This window comes from Anomaloglossus baeobatrachus, chromosome 7, assembly GCF_048569485.1.
Source record: "Anomaloglossus baeobatrachus isolate aAnoBae1 chromosome 7, aAnoBae1.hap1, whole genome shotgun sequence".
NCBI lineage: Eukaryota > Metazoa > Chordata > Amphibia > Anura > Aromobatidae > Anomaloglossus > Anomaloglossus baeobatrachus.
Window position 1 is genome coordinate 200,006,300 of NC_134359.1, and position 16,782 is coordinate 200,023,081.

Here is a 16,782-nt window from a genome sequence, read left to right on the forward strand (position 1 = left end):
GTGACCCAGTGTCATTGAAAGCCATGCATGCCCATGCCATCACGTTGCCTCCACCATGTTTTACAGAGGATGTGGTGTGCCTTGGATCATGTGCCGTTCCCTTTCTTCTCCAAACTTTTTTCTTTCCATCATTCTGGTACAGGTTGATCTTTGTCTCATCTGTCCATAGAATACTTTTCCAGAACTGAGCTGGCTTCATGAGGTGTTTTTCAGCAAATTTAACTCTGGCCTGTCTATTTTTGGAATTGATGAATGGTTTGCATCTAGATGTGAACCCTTTGTATTTACTTTCATGGAGTCTTCTCTTTACTGTTGACTTAGAGACAGATACACCTACTTCACTGAGAGTGTTCTGGACTTCAGTTGATGTTGTGATTGGGTTCTTCTTCACCAAAGAAAGTATGCGGCGATCATCCACCACTGTTGTCATCCGTGGACACCCAGGCCTTTTTGAGTTCCCAAGCTCACCAGTCAATTCCTTTTTTCTCAGAATGTACCCGAATGTTGATTTTGCTACTCCAAGCATGTCTGCTATCTCTCTGATGGATTTTTTCTTTTTTTTCAGCCTCAGGATGTTCTGCTTCACCTCAATTGAGAGATCGAGAGTTCCTTAGACCGCATGTTGTCTGGTCACAGCAACAGCTTCCAAATGCAAAACCACACACCTGTAATCAACCCCAGACCTTTTAACTACTTCATTGATTACAGGTTAACGAGGGAGACGCCTTCAGAGTTAATTGCAGCCCTTAGAGTCCCTTGTCCAATTACTTTTGGTCCCTTTAAAAAGAGGAGGCTATGCATTACAGAGCTATGATTCCTAAACCCTTACTCCGATTTGGTTGTGAAAACTCTCATATTGCAGCTGGGAGTGTGCACTTTCAGCCCATATTATATATATAATTGTATTTCTGAACATGTTTTTGTAAACATTTAAAATAACAAAACTTGTGTCACTGTTCAAATATTTCTGGACCTAACTGTATATATATATATGTTATGTCCCGGTGGTGGATACTCTGAGCCGTGCACCAGACTCCTCCAGTGGGGCTGTGGGGCCCCGAGGCTCGGTGTCGGTGCAGCGGTGCATTACCTTCAGGGACTCCACGCGGCTGGATCTCGTCACAGGTAGGAAATCCTCTATTTTGATTGTCGTGACGCCACTCTCAGAATTGCGGTCAGTGGGGACCGCCACTGCAGGTTAGGGGTGCCTGGGGCTGATAGTAGGTGCAGTCAGTTGTAATAGCCTCCTGAGAGTGAGGCATGCCCCAGGGTCCCATGTAGGTGTGTGGAACTACAAGTCGCAGAATGACTCACACGCACAAGCAGGATGTCTTTCAGGGATTTTACTCACTGATGGTGGCAGGGTGAGTAACCCGGGCGTAGCTGGGATGAACCAGGCTGGAACCAGGTGTCCTTCAGGCTGACTTATGAGGGTGGCTACCAACTCGCCTTCCTTAGCCCGTTGTGTTTTGGGGTAACCCCTGCTTGAAGCCCTGCTGGGGTCGCCCAGGGAAGTTGCTGGTGCCTCTCTCCCCTTCTTTTTGGCCCGTTTGCTTGTAGCCTGGACCAGGTCACTCCGGCTGCTTGCCTCCTGTGAGCTATGGGCCCTCACTTTGGCTACGTGGCTGCGGACTCTGTGGTGTTGTCTTGGGGGTGTAAAGTGCCCCCTCATGCAGGTTTGGCAAAGGACAGGTGGATCTATCCCTGCACTGGGACCTGTTACCCGTTTGGGTCTGGTATCTCCCTGACAGTCTCCTTACTCTCCACTCCGTTGCTCTCTCTTTAGTCGTGTGTGGATTTCGGGCAGCACTACCAGGTGACCGTTCTCCCCCGTCGGTAGTCACTGCGCGTACGTTGTCAGAATTGTGTAGAGCTACAGGGTCTGCTTCTGCCCTCCCTGAACTTCACCACTCAACTGTCTTCGGCTCACTCTTCCCTCCTCTCCTGTTCTTGCCTATGTCACCTAGCAACCAGGCTCTCTACCACACCCCTCGAGTGGAGATGGAGGCTTTGCCCCCTCCTGGGATCCCCAGGGGTCCTCTCAAAGGTAAATGTGTGAGACCTGATCACTATGCGCCTGTGTAGTCAAACCTCGGTCAGCCTTCTGGATCACCTGTTTTGTACTGTCCCCAGCATGGGTGCAGTACTCAGTGGTGCCTGACCAGGTCAGGGGCGCCACAGGGCAAACCGGAGCTAACCCCTGTACAGGGACTGTCTGATCACCCCACCAGAGGGCCAAGATGTACGATAGCCGGAGCACTAACGGTACAGGAACAGAGTCCTTCAGGAGACTGGACTGACGATGTCTCCGGGTCCACGGAGCTCCTGGATGTAGTCCAGATGACGAGGCTCAGGTCTCGGTGCCGGGTAGAGACGTCAGGCAGAATCCAGGTCCAGCTGAACAAGGGGGCTGGTCCACAGGTGAAGCCAAGGATCGGAGACGGGTTCAGGCTGGAGATGATGGTGGGGTCACAGCCGACAGTCACCGAAAGACTTCCAGGGCGAACCGTGGTCAGAACCAGGTTAGGGTGGCAGGAGTGGCTCTGTGAAATTGTGGTGCCCTGGACAAGCCAGGAGCCACAGAGAACAACATCAACACACCCCACACTCCCAGCAGGCACACCGAAGTCAAAACACAAAACCCTTGTTGCCTTCCTCCAGGGTCTGATGTCCACACCAGGGGGTGGGCCAGGCGGTTGGTCCCACCCACAGAGGAGTTCACAGTCCTGGAGGCGGGAAAACAGGCAGATTAGTTCAGGAGTTACATGAGTGAGGAAGTAAAGTAGCAGACGAGCAATCTGAAGTGAGTTCGGGTGTGTGGCCCAGACAGAGCAGCAAGGTTGGCAGACCGTGGTGACCGTCTGCAGGAGTGACCGATTGGAGTCTACGGTAAGGACCGTGGACGGGCGGTGGCCCGGCGGTACCGGACCGGTACACAAAGAGAAGTCAGCACCGTCTAGCAGGGGCTTACGGACCCCGGCAAGGCTAGGAATCGTCTGAATTCGTTAGTGAAGGGAACCTCCTGGGTTTCCCAACAGCCAAGTCCCGACAGAAGGCAACAGTCCAACCAAGTGAGGGAGACACCGCCACCGCCAAGGCAACCGTTTCTCAGGGCCAGCGCCTGCGGGCAAAAGGGGCTCCTCCGGCCTATATCCAAGCCGGGGAGTGGGTTACCGGTGGGAACCCATTGGAACCATCTACCGTATCTAGGTGCAGGGAAAGGCAGCCATCATCAACCTGCCGGGAGCAGAAACCACCGCAGCCGTCAGTGGGACCCGTCCATCCAGCCGTGTGTTTTACCGATAATTGTGTCTTCATCATTGGCTGAGTGAGTACCACCGTGCCGTGCGGCACAGCGCTGCCCCTGCGACCCTGCACCTCACCAGGCCCTGTAACCCGCCTGCCATCCATTCTTTCCCCATCACCGGGCCCCGGGACAACCAACCCCCTACCCTCGGAGGGGAGGACTAACAACAAAGCTGCTCCCTGTCACCGCTCCCAGGATCCCCGTCCAGAGCAGCGGTGGTGTCACCAATATCACCACAACCGTGGGTGGCGTCATGGACAATAATCACAAACCCCTACAATCAAAAATCCCCTTTTCACTCACGGGCGAGGAACGCCGCTCAAGTCCCCGGGATCCGGCCCACTGCTCGAGCCACCACCGAGCAGCAGCAGCCGCAGCAGCAGCGGCGGCCGGACCCGAGCAGTGGGAGAGCGCAGCATCCCCTCCTCCGCCCGCAACAACTTGCCGTCATGAACAGGATCCTACCGTTCTACCGACTGGTGGAAGTGCGCCTTGTGTGACCGACGGAGGTGTCCGGCCGGAAAATTTGAAAAGCCGCCATCTTGGGCGTGAAGAGTTCCCGCTCGAGCGTCTCCTCGAGTAGTAGAGGCGCGAAGGTCAAAACCCCGCCCCTGTAGAGGAGGAGCCGGAAAGAGGGTAAGGTGGACGAAATGGCGACTGGTCGCATGTGAGCGCGGCTATAAAAGCAGGGACGCCAGGACCCTGCGGCGATCTTGTTCCTGGGAGAGGCCACCAGCAAGATGTTTATGCCGTCCCGTAGCACCGTAGCCCCCGCGCCTGGAACCGCGGCGTGGGTGGAGATCCGGACCGCGCAGCTCCAACAACGGCTGCAGGTCAAAATGCAGCTCCTCTTGGAGGAGTGGGAGACCGACATGGCGGAGGTCATAGCGACCGTGCAGAGACGCGAGGAGGAAGTTGCGGAAGGGAGGGTGAGTGACCCACGCCCCGATACCCCTAGTGGGTCGGTCATCGCGGCTGCGGGACCCGGTCTGAACCCCCTCGCCCTACTGCCTCCCTCGCCACCCGTCCCGGCTGCCGCGACCCCGCCACTAGGCCCGCTACCCCCGCAACCGGTAGCAATACCCCGCATGTCCGCCCAGGCGGACCGACCTGTAGCCGGAGCCCGGAGCCGACCGGAGGTGCTACCGTGGAAAAGTCACCTGATTGAAGCCTTGATTTGCAACCTTGATTTGAAACCGGTCGTTGCCGGCAACTGGTCCCCGTTGGGACCCCCTTCACCATTTTTGCATAAGGGACTCCTTATGAACAAGCCCGAGAACTAGCAGGGCAACCACAAACTTGTGGCATGTAAATAAAATATGTTTTATGGCTTCTACCGTGACCGCCTCCGGAGAGGCAGATTGGATGAAGGGCCCGTAGTGGAGCAGGCTGGGGTCCAGCCACCACCGGAACCGGTGGCAATCCTCTGGGGGTTTCAGGGGTTTTTACCATGGACGTGGGTCCCCTGAAAAGGACAGAACCCGCTCGGGCAACTTGTGCAGGACTGGGGTCAAGGGGTGCTGCCTATTTGCTATGGGGCAGCATCAGGGCCAGGTTGCTTGGGTGGGAGAGAGCGAAAGCCGTAACCGTTTAGTACCGTTAGTAACGTTTAAGTAAGAGTACCTCCCGATGTGGGAAGAAGTTATTATAATTGTATGTGTGTTACCGTTTTTCATATTTTTCAGTTGGTGAAAATAAAACCGGTGATGGACGAGCAGCCCGCGAACGGTCTGCATTTAACTAAGGGGGAATGTGGCACCCTGGACAAGCCAGGGGCCACAGAGAACAACACCAACACACCCCACACTCCCAGCAGGCATACCGAAGTCAAAACACAAAACCTTGTTGCCTTCCTCCAGGGTCTGATGTCCACACCAGGGGGTGGGCCAGGCAGTTGGTCCCACCCACCGAGGAGTTCACAGTCCTGGAGGCGGGAAAACAGGCAGATTAGTTCAGGAATTACAGGAGTGAGGAAGTAAAGTAGCAGACGAGCAATCTGAAGTGAGTCCGGGTGTGTGGCCCGGACGGAGCAGCAAGGTTGGCAGACGGTGGTGACCGTCTGCAGGAGTGACCGATTGGAGTCTACCGTAAGGACCGTGGACGGGCGGTGGCCCGGCGGTACCGGACCGGTACACAAAGAGAAGTCAGCACCATCTGGCAGGGGCTTACGGACCCCGACAAGGCTAGGAGTCGCCGTGAATTTGCCAAATTCGTTAGTGAAGGGAACCTCCTGGGTTTCCCAACAGCCAAGTCCCGACAGAAGGCAACAGTCCAACCAAGTGAGGGAGACACCGCCACCACCAAGGCAACCGTTTCTCAGGGCCAGCGCCTGCGGGCAAAAGGGGCTCCTCCGGCCTATATCCAAGCCGGGGAGCGGGTTACCGGTGGGAACCCATTGGAACCATCTACCGTATCTAGGTGCAGGGAAAGGCAGTCACCATCAACCTGCCGGGAGCAGAAACCACCGCAGCCGTCAGTGGGACCCGTCCATCCAGCTGTGTGTTTTACCGAGAACTGTGTCTTCATCATTGGCTGAGTGAGTACCACCGTGCCGTGCGGCACAGCGCTGCCCCTGCGACCCTGCACCTCACCAGGCCCTGTAACCCGCCTGCCATCCATCCCTACCCCCATCACCGGGCCCCGGGACAACCAACCCCCTACCCATGGAGGGGAGGACTAACAACAAAGCTGCTCCCTGTCACCGCTCCCGGGATCCCCGTCCAGAGCAGCGGTGGTGTCACCAATATCACCACAACCGTGGGTGGCGTCACGGACAATAATCACAAACCCCTACAATCAAAAATCCCCCTTTTCACTTACGGGCGAGGAACGCCGCTCAAGTCCCCGGGATCCGGCCCACCGCTAGAGCCACCACCGAGCAGCAGCAGCCGCAGCAGCAGCGGCGGCCGGACCCGAGCAGTGGGAGAGCGCAGCATCCCCTCCTCCGCCCGCAACAACTTGCCGTCACAAACAGGATCCTACCGTTCTACCGACTGGTGGAAGTGCGCCTTGTGTGACCGCCGGAGGTGTCCGGCTGGAAAATTTGAAAAACCGCCATCTTGGGCGCGAAGAGTTCCCGCTCGAGCGTCTCCTCGAGTAGTAGAGGTGCGAAGGTCAAAACCCCGCCCCTGTAGAGGAGGAGCCGGAAAGAGGGTAAGGGGGACGAAATGGCGACTGGTCGCATGTGAGCGCGCCTAAAGCAGGGACGCCAGGACCCTGCGGCGATCTTGTTCCTGGGAGAGGCCGCCAGCAAGATGTTTATGCCGTCCCGTAGCACCGTAGCCCCCGCGCCTGGAACCGCGGCGTGGGTGGAGATCCGGACCGCGCAGCTCCAACAACGGCTGCAGGTCAAAATGCAGCTCCTCTTGGAGGAGTGGGAGACCGACATGGCGGAGGTCATAGCGACCGTGCAGAGACGCGAGGAGGAAGTTGCGGAAGGGAGGGTGAGTGACCCACGCCCCGATACCCCTAGTGGGTCGGTCATCGCGGCTGCGGGACCCGGTCTGAACCCCCTCGCCCTACTGCCTCCCTCGCCACCCGTCCCGGCTGCCGTGACCCCGCCACTAGGCCCGCTACCCCCGCAACCGGTAGCAATACCCCGCATGTCTGCCCAGGCGGACCGACCTGTAGCCGGAGCCCGGAGCCGACCGGAGGTGCTACCGTGGAAAAGTCACCTGATTGAAGCCTTGATTTGCAACCTTGATTTGAAACCGGTCGTTGCCGGCAACTGGTCCCCGTTGGGACCCCCTTCACCATTTTTGCATAAGGGACTTCTTATGAACAAGCCCGAGAACTAGCAGGGCAACCACAAACTTGTGGCATGTAAATAAAATATGTTTTATGGCTTCTACCGGGACCGCCTCCGGAGAGGCAGATTGGAGGAAGGGCCCGTAGTGGAGCAGCCTGGGGCCCAGCCACCACCGGAACCGGTGGCAATCCTCTGGGGGTTTCAGGGGTTTTTACCATGGACGTGGGTCCCCTGAAAAGGACAGAACCCGCTCGGGCAACTTGTGCAGGACTGGGGTCAAGGGGTGCTGCCTATTTGCTATGGGGCAGCATCAGGGCCAGGTTGCTTGGGTGGGAGAGAGCGAAAGCCGTAACCGTTTAGTACCGTTAGTAACGTTTAAGTAAGAGTACCTCCCGATGTGGGAAGAAGTTATTATAATTGTATGTGTGTTACCGTTTTTCATATTTTTCAGTTGGTGAAAATAAAACCGGTGATGGACGAGCAGCCCGCGGACGGTCTGCATTTAACTAAGGGGGAAATTTGGCACCCTGGACAAGCCAGGGGCCACAGAGAACAACACCAACACACCCCACACTCCCAGCAGGCATACCGAAGTCAAAACACAAAACCTTGTTGCCTTCCTCCAGGGTCTGATGTCCACACCAGGGGGTGGGCCAGGCAGTTGGTCCCACCCACCGAGGAGTTCACAGTCCTGGAGGCGGGAAAACAGGCAGATTAGTTCAGGAGTTACAGGAGTGAGGAAGTAAAGTAGCAGACGAGCAATCTGAAGTGAGTCCGGGTGTGTGGCCCGGACGGAGCAGCAAGGTTGGCAGACGGTGGTGACCGTCTGCAGGAGTGACCGATTGGAGTCTACCGTAAGGACCGTGGACGGGCGGTGGCCCGGCGGTACCGGACCGGTACACAAAGAGAAGTCAGCACCATCTGGCAGGGGCTTACGGACCCCGGCAAGGCTAGGAGTCGCCGTGAATTTGCCAAATTCGTTAGTGAAGGGAACCTCCTGGGTTTCCCAACAGCCAAGTCCCGACAGAAGGCAACAGTCCAACCAAGTGAGGGAGACACCGCCACCACCAAGGCAACCGTTTCTCAGGGCCAGCGCCTGCGGGCAAAAGGGGCTTCTCCGGCCTATATCCAAGCCGGGGAGCGGGTTACCGGTGGGAACCCATTGGAACCATCTACCGTATCTAGGTGCAGGGAAAGGCAGTCACCATCAACCTGCCGGGAGCAGAAACCACCGCAGCCGTCAGTGGGACCCGTCCATCCAGCTGTGTGTTTTACCGAGAACTGTGTCTTCATCATTGGCTGAGTGAGTACCACCGTGCCGTGCGGCACAGCGCTGCCCCTGCGACCCTGCACCTCACCAGGCCCTGTAACCCGCCTGCCATCCATCCCTACCCCCATCACCGGGCCCCGGGACAACCAACCCCCTACCCATAGAGGGGAGGACTAACAACAAAGCTGCTCCCTGTCACCGCTCCCGGGATCCCCGTCCAGAGCAGCGGTGGTGTCACCAATATCACCACAACCGTGGGTGGCGTCATGGACAATAATCACAAACCCCTACAATCAAAAATCCCCCTTTTCACTTACGGGCGAGGAACGCCGCTCAAGTCCCCGGGATCCGGCCCACCGCTAGAGCCACCACCGAGCAGCAGCAGCCGCAGCGGCAGCCGGACCCGAGCAGTGGGAGAGGCAGCGTCCCCTCCTCCGCCCGCGACAAAATACACAAGGTTATTAGGTGACTAGGCAAGAGGGGACCTGAACACCTAGCTTAATGAAACACGTTGAACAGGCACTGCCCACTCTGAAGGAAGGTCTTAATATAGCCTGTACCTGAATTTGGCAATATCCTGTTTCTGGAACGCTGGCCCTTTAAGAGGAGGTCAATGACCGCTTGCGCGCCCTAATGCGCATGCGCGAAGCCCGAGTGCCGGAGACCAGAGCAGGAAGCGGTGCAGAGGATGCAGGAGAGCCCGACAGTGTGTCCTGGGTGGCACGGGAACACCGGGAGTGGGGGACAGGGAGCATGGAGGACGCAGAGGAGGAAGAGTGAGCTGTGTGGCCGGGGGCAGGAGGACCGGGGACCGGAGCGGTGAGTGAGGGACGGCGTCGGGACCCGGGGAGCATGACAGTACCCCCTCCCCCAAGCCCCCCTCCCCGCAATCGGGACAAGAAGTCACGTATCAGAGGGGTGCCAACATTTTCCTGGGGTTCCCAGGACCTGTCCTCGGGACCATACCCGCCCAGTCGACAAGGAAGAATTGCTTACCCCTCACGGTCTTCATGGCTGCAATATCTTTTACCGCATAATCGTCATCGTCTGCAATAGGAGGAGGAAAAGTACCGGCATCAGCGGAGAAAGGACCAAGAACTACAGGCTTGAGTAAGGAGATGTGGAAGGAGTTAGGTATCTGCATCGTGACCGGAAGCTGCAGCTTGTAGGAGACCTCATTGATCCGTCCAATGACCTTGAACGGGCCGATGTACCGCGGACCCAACTAGTACGATGGCAACTTCAGTCGGACGTAGTTGGAAGCAAGCCAGACCAAGTCCCCAGGACTCTGGCCAGGGCATCAGCAGTGGGGACATCGGAAACCGCGGATACCGGTAAAGGATCGGAAGGCTGAAGTCGTAGACGACATGGAAGGGAGAGCTGGAGGTGGACTCGCTGACGTGATGGTTATGAGAGAACTCAGCCCAAGGGGAAGCGTGGACCAGTCGTCATGATGAACGTTGACGTAGTGGCGCAGGAAGGAAGTCAGGATCTGGTTGACCCGTTCCACTTGGCCATTTGACTGGGGGTGGTAGGCCGAGGAAAAGTCCAGAGATACTCCCAGATGTTCGCAGAAAGCCCTCCAGAAGCGCATAGTGAACTGAGTTCCTCTGTTGGACACGACATGTGCGGGAAAGCTGTGCAGCCGGAAGATATGCTGTATAAAGGCGCCAGCGAGCTACTGGGCAGAGGGCAGTCCAACCATGGGGATGTAATGAGCCATCTTCGAGAAACGATCCACCACGACCCAGATGACCATATGTCCGGAAGACAGGGGCAAGTCCGTGATAAAGTCCATGGCAATGTGTTGCCATGGTACGGAGGTTATTGGCAGAGGCAGAAGACGACCATCGGGCAGATGCTTAGGTGCTTTGTTCCGGGCACAGGATGGGCAAGCAGAGACAAAGGAGACGACGTCCTTGCGAAGGGACAGCCACCAATAGTGACGGACAATCGTACTCCACGTTTTCTTCTGACCGGCATGACCGGCTATATTCGAAGCATGCCCCCATTGTAGGACTTTCTGTCTGTCGGTCTACGTGACATAAGTCTTCCCAGGGGTATCTGAGCCAGAGTGACGGGAGCCACTGGAACGACCTTACTGGGGCAGATGATGGGTTGGAACGTCTCCTCTTCCTGTTCCCCTGGCACAAAGGACCAGGACAAGGCATCCGCCCGCACGTTCTTATTCGCGGGCCGAAAATGAAGTTGGAAGTCAAACCGGGAAAAGTACAGAGACCAACGTGCTTGACGCATGTTCAGTCTTTGGGCAGACCGCAGATATTCCAGGTTCTTATGGTCAGTATAAATGATCACTGGGTATACCGCCCCCTCCAAGAGGTAACGCCATTTCTCCAAAGTCAGCTTGACAGCCATAAGCTCTTGATCGCCAATGGTGTAGTTGCATTCAGGTGCCGAGAAGATATTAGAGAAGAAGCCGCAGGTGACCATCTTCCCGGTGGCGGATTTCTGCATAAGCACGGCCCCGGCCCCAGAGGAGGAGGCGTCCACCTCCAAGGTGAATTGTCGGTTGAACTCAGGTCGGTGGAGAATGGGGGAAGATGCAAACGCCCGCTTCATGGAGAAGAACGTAGCGTCAGCCTCAGATGACCAGTTTTTTGGCATAGCCCCCTTCTTGGTCAAGGCAGAGAGGGGCGCTGTCAGAGCAAAGAAGTGTGGGATGAATTCAGTCCGTAAGGAGGGGGCCAATTGAGGATAGAAGAGACCTTCTCGGGATCCATCTGTAGACCGGTGTCAGAGATCACGTAGCCCAGAAAGGGAAGGGACGACCGCTCAAACACACACACTTCTCGTATTTGACGTACAGACGATTCTCCCTAAGCCTTTGTAGGACGAGTTGCACGTTCTTTCTGTGGGTCTACAAGTCCGGGGAGCAGACCAGGATGTCATCTAGATATACGACCACACAGACATAGAGGAGATCCCTGAAGACGTCATTCACCAGTTCCTGGAAGACAGCCGGAGCATTACAAAGACCAAAGGGCATCACACAATACTCGTAGTGCCCATCACGGGTGTTGAACGCAGTCTTCCATTCGTCCCCTGAGCGAACACGAACCAGGTTGTAGGCTCCGCGGAGGTCTAACTTGGTGAATATACGGGCCCCTCTGAGCCGGTCGAATAATTCTGGGTTTAGAGGCAGGGGATATTTGTTTTTCACGGTGATCTGGTACAAGCCCCGGTAATCGATGCATGGGCGTAAGTCGCCTTCTTTCTTCTTGACGAAGAAGAAACCTGCTCCGGCAGGAGACGAGGATCTCCGAATGAATCCCCTTGCCAGGTTCTCGGCGGTGTAATCAGACATGGCCCGTGTTTCAGCAGGAGACAATGGGTATATCCTTCCCCGAGGAGGAGTGGTTCCAGACAGTAAGTCGATAGCACAGTCGTAGGGTCGATGTGGCGGCAATACCTCTGACTCCTTTTTATCAAAAACATCCGCGAAGGACCAATAGTCCTGGTAGAGACTCCGGGGCCGGAGGTCGACGGATGGGCTGTACGGACTGCAGGCAGTTCTCATGACAAAATGGGCCCCATCGGGTTATCTCTCCAGAACGCCAGTTGACAGAAGGTTCATGTACCCGTAACCAGGGCAAGCCCAGCAGGAGCGGGTGAGACATACGTGGGAGGAAATAAAGAGCGAATTTCTCGGTATGCAGGGCTCCGATACGTAGTTCCACGGGCTTGGTGATAAACAACACGGTGTCTGATAGGGGTTTCCCATCCACAGATACAGTCACAAGGGGTTTGTCAAGCGGAAAAACGGTTACCTTGTACTTGTCCACCGTAGCCTGTTGAATGAAGTTTCCTGCTGCTCCGGAATCGAGATACGCCTCTGCCATGAACCGGGTCTCCTCCATCGTCACTTGGACAGTCCATGTAACTGGGTCTGAGAGAGTCCCGGTACCTAGGGTGGCCTCTCCTACCAACCCTAGGCTTTGGAGTTTCCTGGCTTCTCAGGGCAGGAGCGCAGCAGGTGTGTACCATCTCCGCAGTAAAAACACAGGCCCTTGGCGAGCCGTTCTGCTCGGCGTTGCTCAGATTGCCTCAGTCGGTCTATTTGCATGGGCTCATGAGTAGAGGTGCCAGAAGGCGCGGACTGAGGGACAGTGGACTTCAACGGAGTGGGAGAGTGCCGTGTCGGACGTCTCTCACGGGATACTTTTTAGACCGTTCCGAAAAACGAATGTCAACCCAGGTTCCTAAGGCGACTAGGGCATCCAAGGTAGGAGGAACGTCGCGGTCGGCCAACTCGTCCTTAATACGCCCGGAGAGCCCTTCCCAGAAGGCCGCTGTCAATGCCTCATTGTACCAGCCCAGCTCAGAGGCCAGAGTACGGAACCGGATGGCATACTGGCCAAACATCAAGGTTCCTTGGCGTAACCTGAGAAGGGATGAGGCGGACGCGGAGGCACGTCCGGGTTCGTCAAATGTGGTACGAAAGGCTTCCAAGAAGTCCCGGATGTTGGTTGTCATAGTGTCTTCCTTCTCCCACAAGGGATTCATCCAGGCCAGTGCTTCGCCCTCTAGATGGGACATCACAAAGGCTACCTTCGCTTGGTCAGAGGCAAAGAGGTGCGGAAGCAACTTGAAGTGTAGCGAGCACTGATTCAAAAATCTTCTGCAGGTCTTGGGGTCCCCGGCATACCGGGGCGGAGAGGCCAGGTGAAGCTTAGAGGTCTCAGATGAAGCCCCCCCCGGAGGCCGCAGTCGTGGTCGGAGTCGACAGGGATGTGGCTGTTGCTTGAAGGGTATTCAGGCGAGTGTCCACTGAGGACATGAAGGCCAGCATGCGAGATTGGGTCTCGCGTTGACGTACCAGTTCCTGCTGTAATCCGGCCAGCTGGGACGCTAGTGCTTCGGCAGGATCCATGGCCTGTTCAAACTGTTATGTCTCGGTGGTGGATACTCTGGGCCGTGCACCGGACTCCTCTAGTGAGGCAACCCGGAGCTAACCCCTGTACAGGGACTGTCCAATCACCCCACCAGAGGGCCTAGATGCGCATGCGCGAAGCCCGAGTGCCGGAGGCCAAAGCAGGAAGCGATGCAGAGGATGCAGGAGAGCCCGACAGTGTGTCCTAGGTGGCACGGGAACGGCGGGAGCGGGGGACAGGGAGCATGGAGGATGCAGAGGAGGAAGGAAGAGTGAGCTGTGTGGCCGGGGCAGGAGGACCGGGGACCGGAGCGGTGAGTGAGGGACGGCGTCGGGACCCTGGGAGCATGACAATATATATACAGTATATATATATATATATATATATATATATATATATATATACATATATATATACATATATATAGTATTATATATTTTTTCTATTGTATTATATATAAAGTGACCAGTGCATAATGAATAGCTATTGCCAGTTCTTTTTTTGTAAAAAAATATTTGCTGGTACGCATCTCTAAGGCGAGGAGCGGGGGATGGGGGGGTGCTGTTAGGCACGCCGCCGGCCAACATTGAGGAGCGGGGGGGCGGCGGGTTGTGCCGGTGCCAGTGGAGAGAGTGGAGGATCTTGTGAGCACAAGTATGAGTTTGTACATTTCTGGCCACATTCTGGTTTGATGTGTCCGGCCTCAGTCATTTCATTTTCATTGAGCATTTCTGTTCAGCACGTGATCACACCTATGTAAATCGCATACTTCCAGCTTCATAACCTCCCACTCTCACCGCCGGCACCAGAGAATCCTGACAGCGTGCAGAGTGCACACTGTGAGAATTCAGAAGTCTGCAGTCACATAGATTAACACAAGGAGTGACTGCAGACTCATCACAAATTTTGACAACCCCTTTAATGCTGCTAACAACATAAATAAAAACATAGTAACCCTTAACGTGTCAGCCGGCACAAGACTTTATTAAAGAGATTATCCACTACTTTAACATTAATGACCTTTCCTTAGGATAGGTCACCAATGTCTCACTGGTCGGGGTCCGGCACCTGGCAACCCCACCAATTCCCTACTCTAGGTGTCGGTGGTGGCAGGTGGCCGGAAGTGCTCAGTTCTGGATCTGCTCTTTCTTTTGATAGTGGCAGCAGTCTCCTATTAAAATCAATGAGGTGGATGTGCAGTACCCGGCCGCGGACACCATCAGAGGACAGAGCAGATCCAGAAATAAGCATTTCCGGACACCTGCACCATAATCAGCTGATCAGTGGGGGTCCCATTGTGCTCACATCAGAAGCACTGCACAAGTGGGACCAAGGCCTAATGATGGGACATAGTATCACAAATAAATATTTACATTCAGGTACCTTGTAGATGATGTTGTCTCTAGTAATTTCTTTCTATTCTTCATCTTATCCTGACGCCATGATGACTTTTCACATTCACATCTCGTCTCTGCAGATTTCCATCTTCTCCGGTCCTCTGCAGCACATCCCCACATGATCCCTATCTATGTTCTCTGTACAAAATATGACCCACACTATCCCTCTTATGGTACATGCCCTTATATATTCCCTCTTTCCAAACTGAGCCTACTGTTTACAGTGTCCTTTACACTGTGTCCCCTTATACTGCCCAGACTTTATACTGTGCCCTCATCACACTCCCCCTCCTTGCTATGACCTCACACTGTCCTCCCATTCTGCCCCTTCTCCATTACCCAGTCTCTATTCTGTGCCCCTCACATTCTTCTCATCCCTTACTGTCTCCTCACTACCTCCTGCGTGTCCATATACTTTTCCCCCTCACTCCCCATCCTACCCACTTGCTCCTCATACCATGTCACTCTTTATTCTGTGTCCTCAAAATTTTTTTTCCAGTTTGCTCCACGTCCTCTCTCTCCCCATGCATGAAACCTCATCCTCTCTCTCCCCATACATGAAACCTCATCCTCTCTCTCCCCATGCATGAAACCTCATCCTCTCTCTCCCCATACATGAAACCTCATCCTCTCTCTCCCCATGCATGAAACCTCATCCTCTCTCTCCCCATACATGAAACCTCATCCTCACTCTCCCCATGCATGAAACCTCATCCTCACTCTCCCCATGCATGAAACCTCATCCTCTCTCTCCCCATGCATGAAACCTCATCCTCACTCTCCCCATGCATGAAACCTCATCCTCACTCTCCCCATGCATGAAACCTCATCCTCTCTCTCCCCATGCATGAAACCTCATCCTCACTCTCCCCATGCATGAAACCTCATCCTCTCTCTCCCCATACATGAAACCTCATCCTCTCTCTCCCCATGCATGAAACCTCATCCTCTCTCTCCCCATACATGAAACCTCATCCTCACTCTCCCCATACATGAAACCTCATCCTCACTCTCCCCATGCATGAAACCTCATCCTCTCTCTCCCCATACATGAAACCTCATCCTCTCTCTCCCCATGCATGAAACCTCATCCTCTCTCTCCCCATACATGAAACCTCATCCCCTCTCTCCCCATACATGAAACCTCATCCCCTCTCTCCCCATACATGAAACCTCATCCTCTCTCTCCCCATGAAACCTCATCCTCACTCTCCCCATACATGAAACCTCATCCTCTCTCTCCCCATACATAAAACCTTATCCTCTCTCTCCCCATGCATGAAACCTCATCCTCTCTCTCCCCATACATGAAACCTCATCCTCTCTCTCCCCATACATGAAACCTCATCCTCTCTCTCCCCATGCATAAAACCTCATCCTCTCTCTCCCCATGCATGAAACCTCATCCTCTCTCTCCCCATACATCACCCCTCATCATTTCTCTCCCCATGCATGAAACCTCATCCTCTCTCTCCCCATGTATGAAACCTCATCCTCTCTCTCCCCATGCATGAAACCTCATCCTCTCTCTCCCCATGCATGAAACCTCATCCTCTCTCTCCCCATACATCACCCCTCATCATTTCTCTCCCCATGCATGAAACCTCATCCTCTCTCCCCATGCATGAAACCTCATCCTCTCTCTCCCCATGCATGAAACCTCATCCTCTCTCTCCCCATACATCACCCCTCATCATTTCTCTCCCCATGCATGAAACCTCATCCTCCCTCCCCATGCATGAAACCTCATCCTCTCTCTCCCCATGCATGAAACCTCATCCTCTCTCTCCCCATACATCACCCCTCATCATTCTCTCCCCATGCATGAAACCTCATCCTCTCTCCCCATGCATGAAACCTCATCCTCTCTCTCCCCATGCATGAAACCTCATCCTCTCTCTCCCCATGCATGAAACCACATCCTCTCTCTCCCCATGCATGATACCTCATCCTCTCTCTCCCCATGCAGGAAACCTCATCCTCTCTCTCCCCATGCATTAAACCTCATCCTCTCTCTCCCCATACATGAAACTTCATCCTCTCTCTCCCCATACATGAAACCTCATCCTCTCTCTCCCCATACATAAAACCTCATCCTCTCTCTCCCCATACATGAAACCTCATCCTTTCCCTCCCCATACATGAAACCTCATCCTCTCTCCCCATAC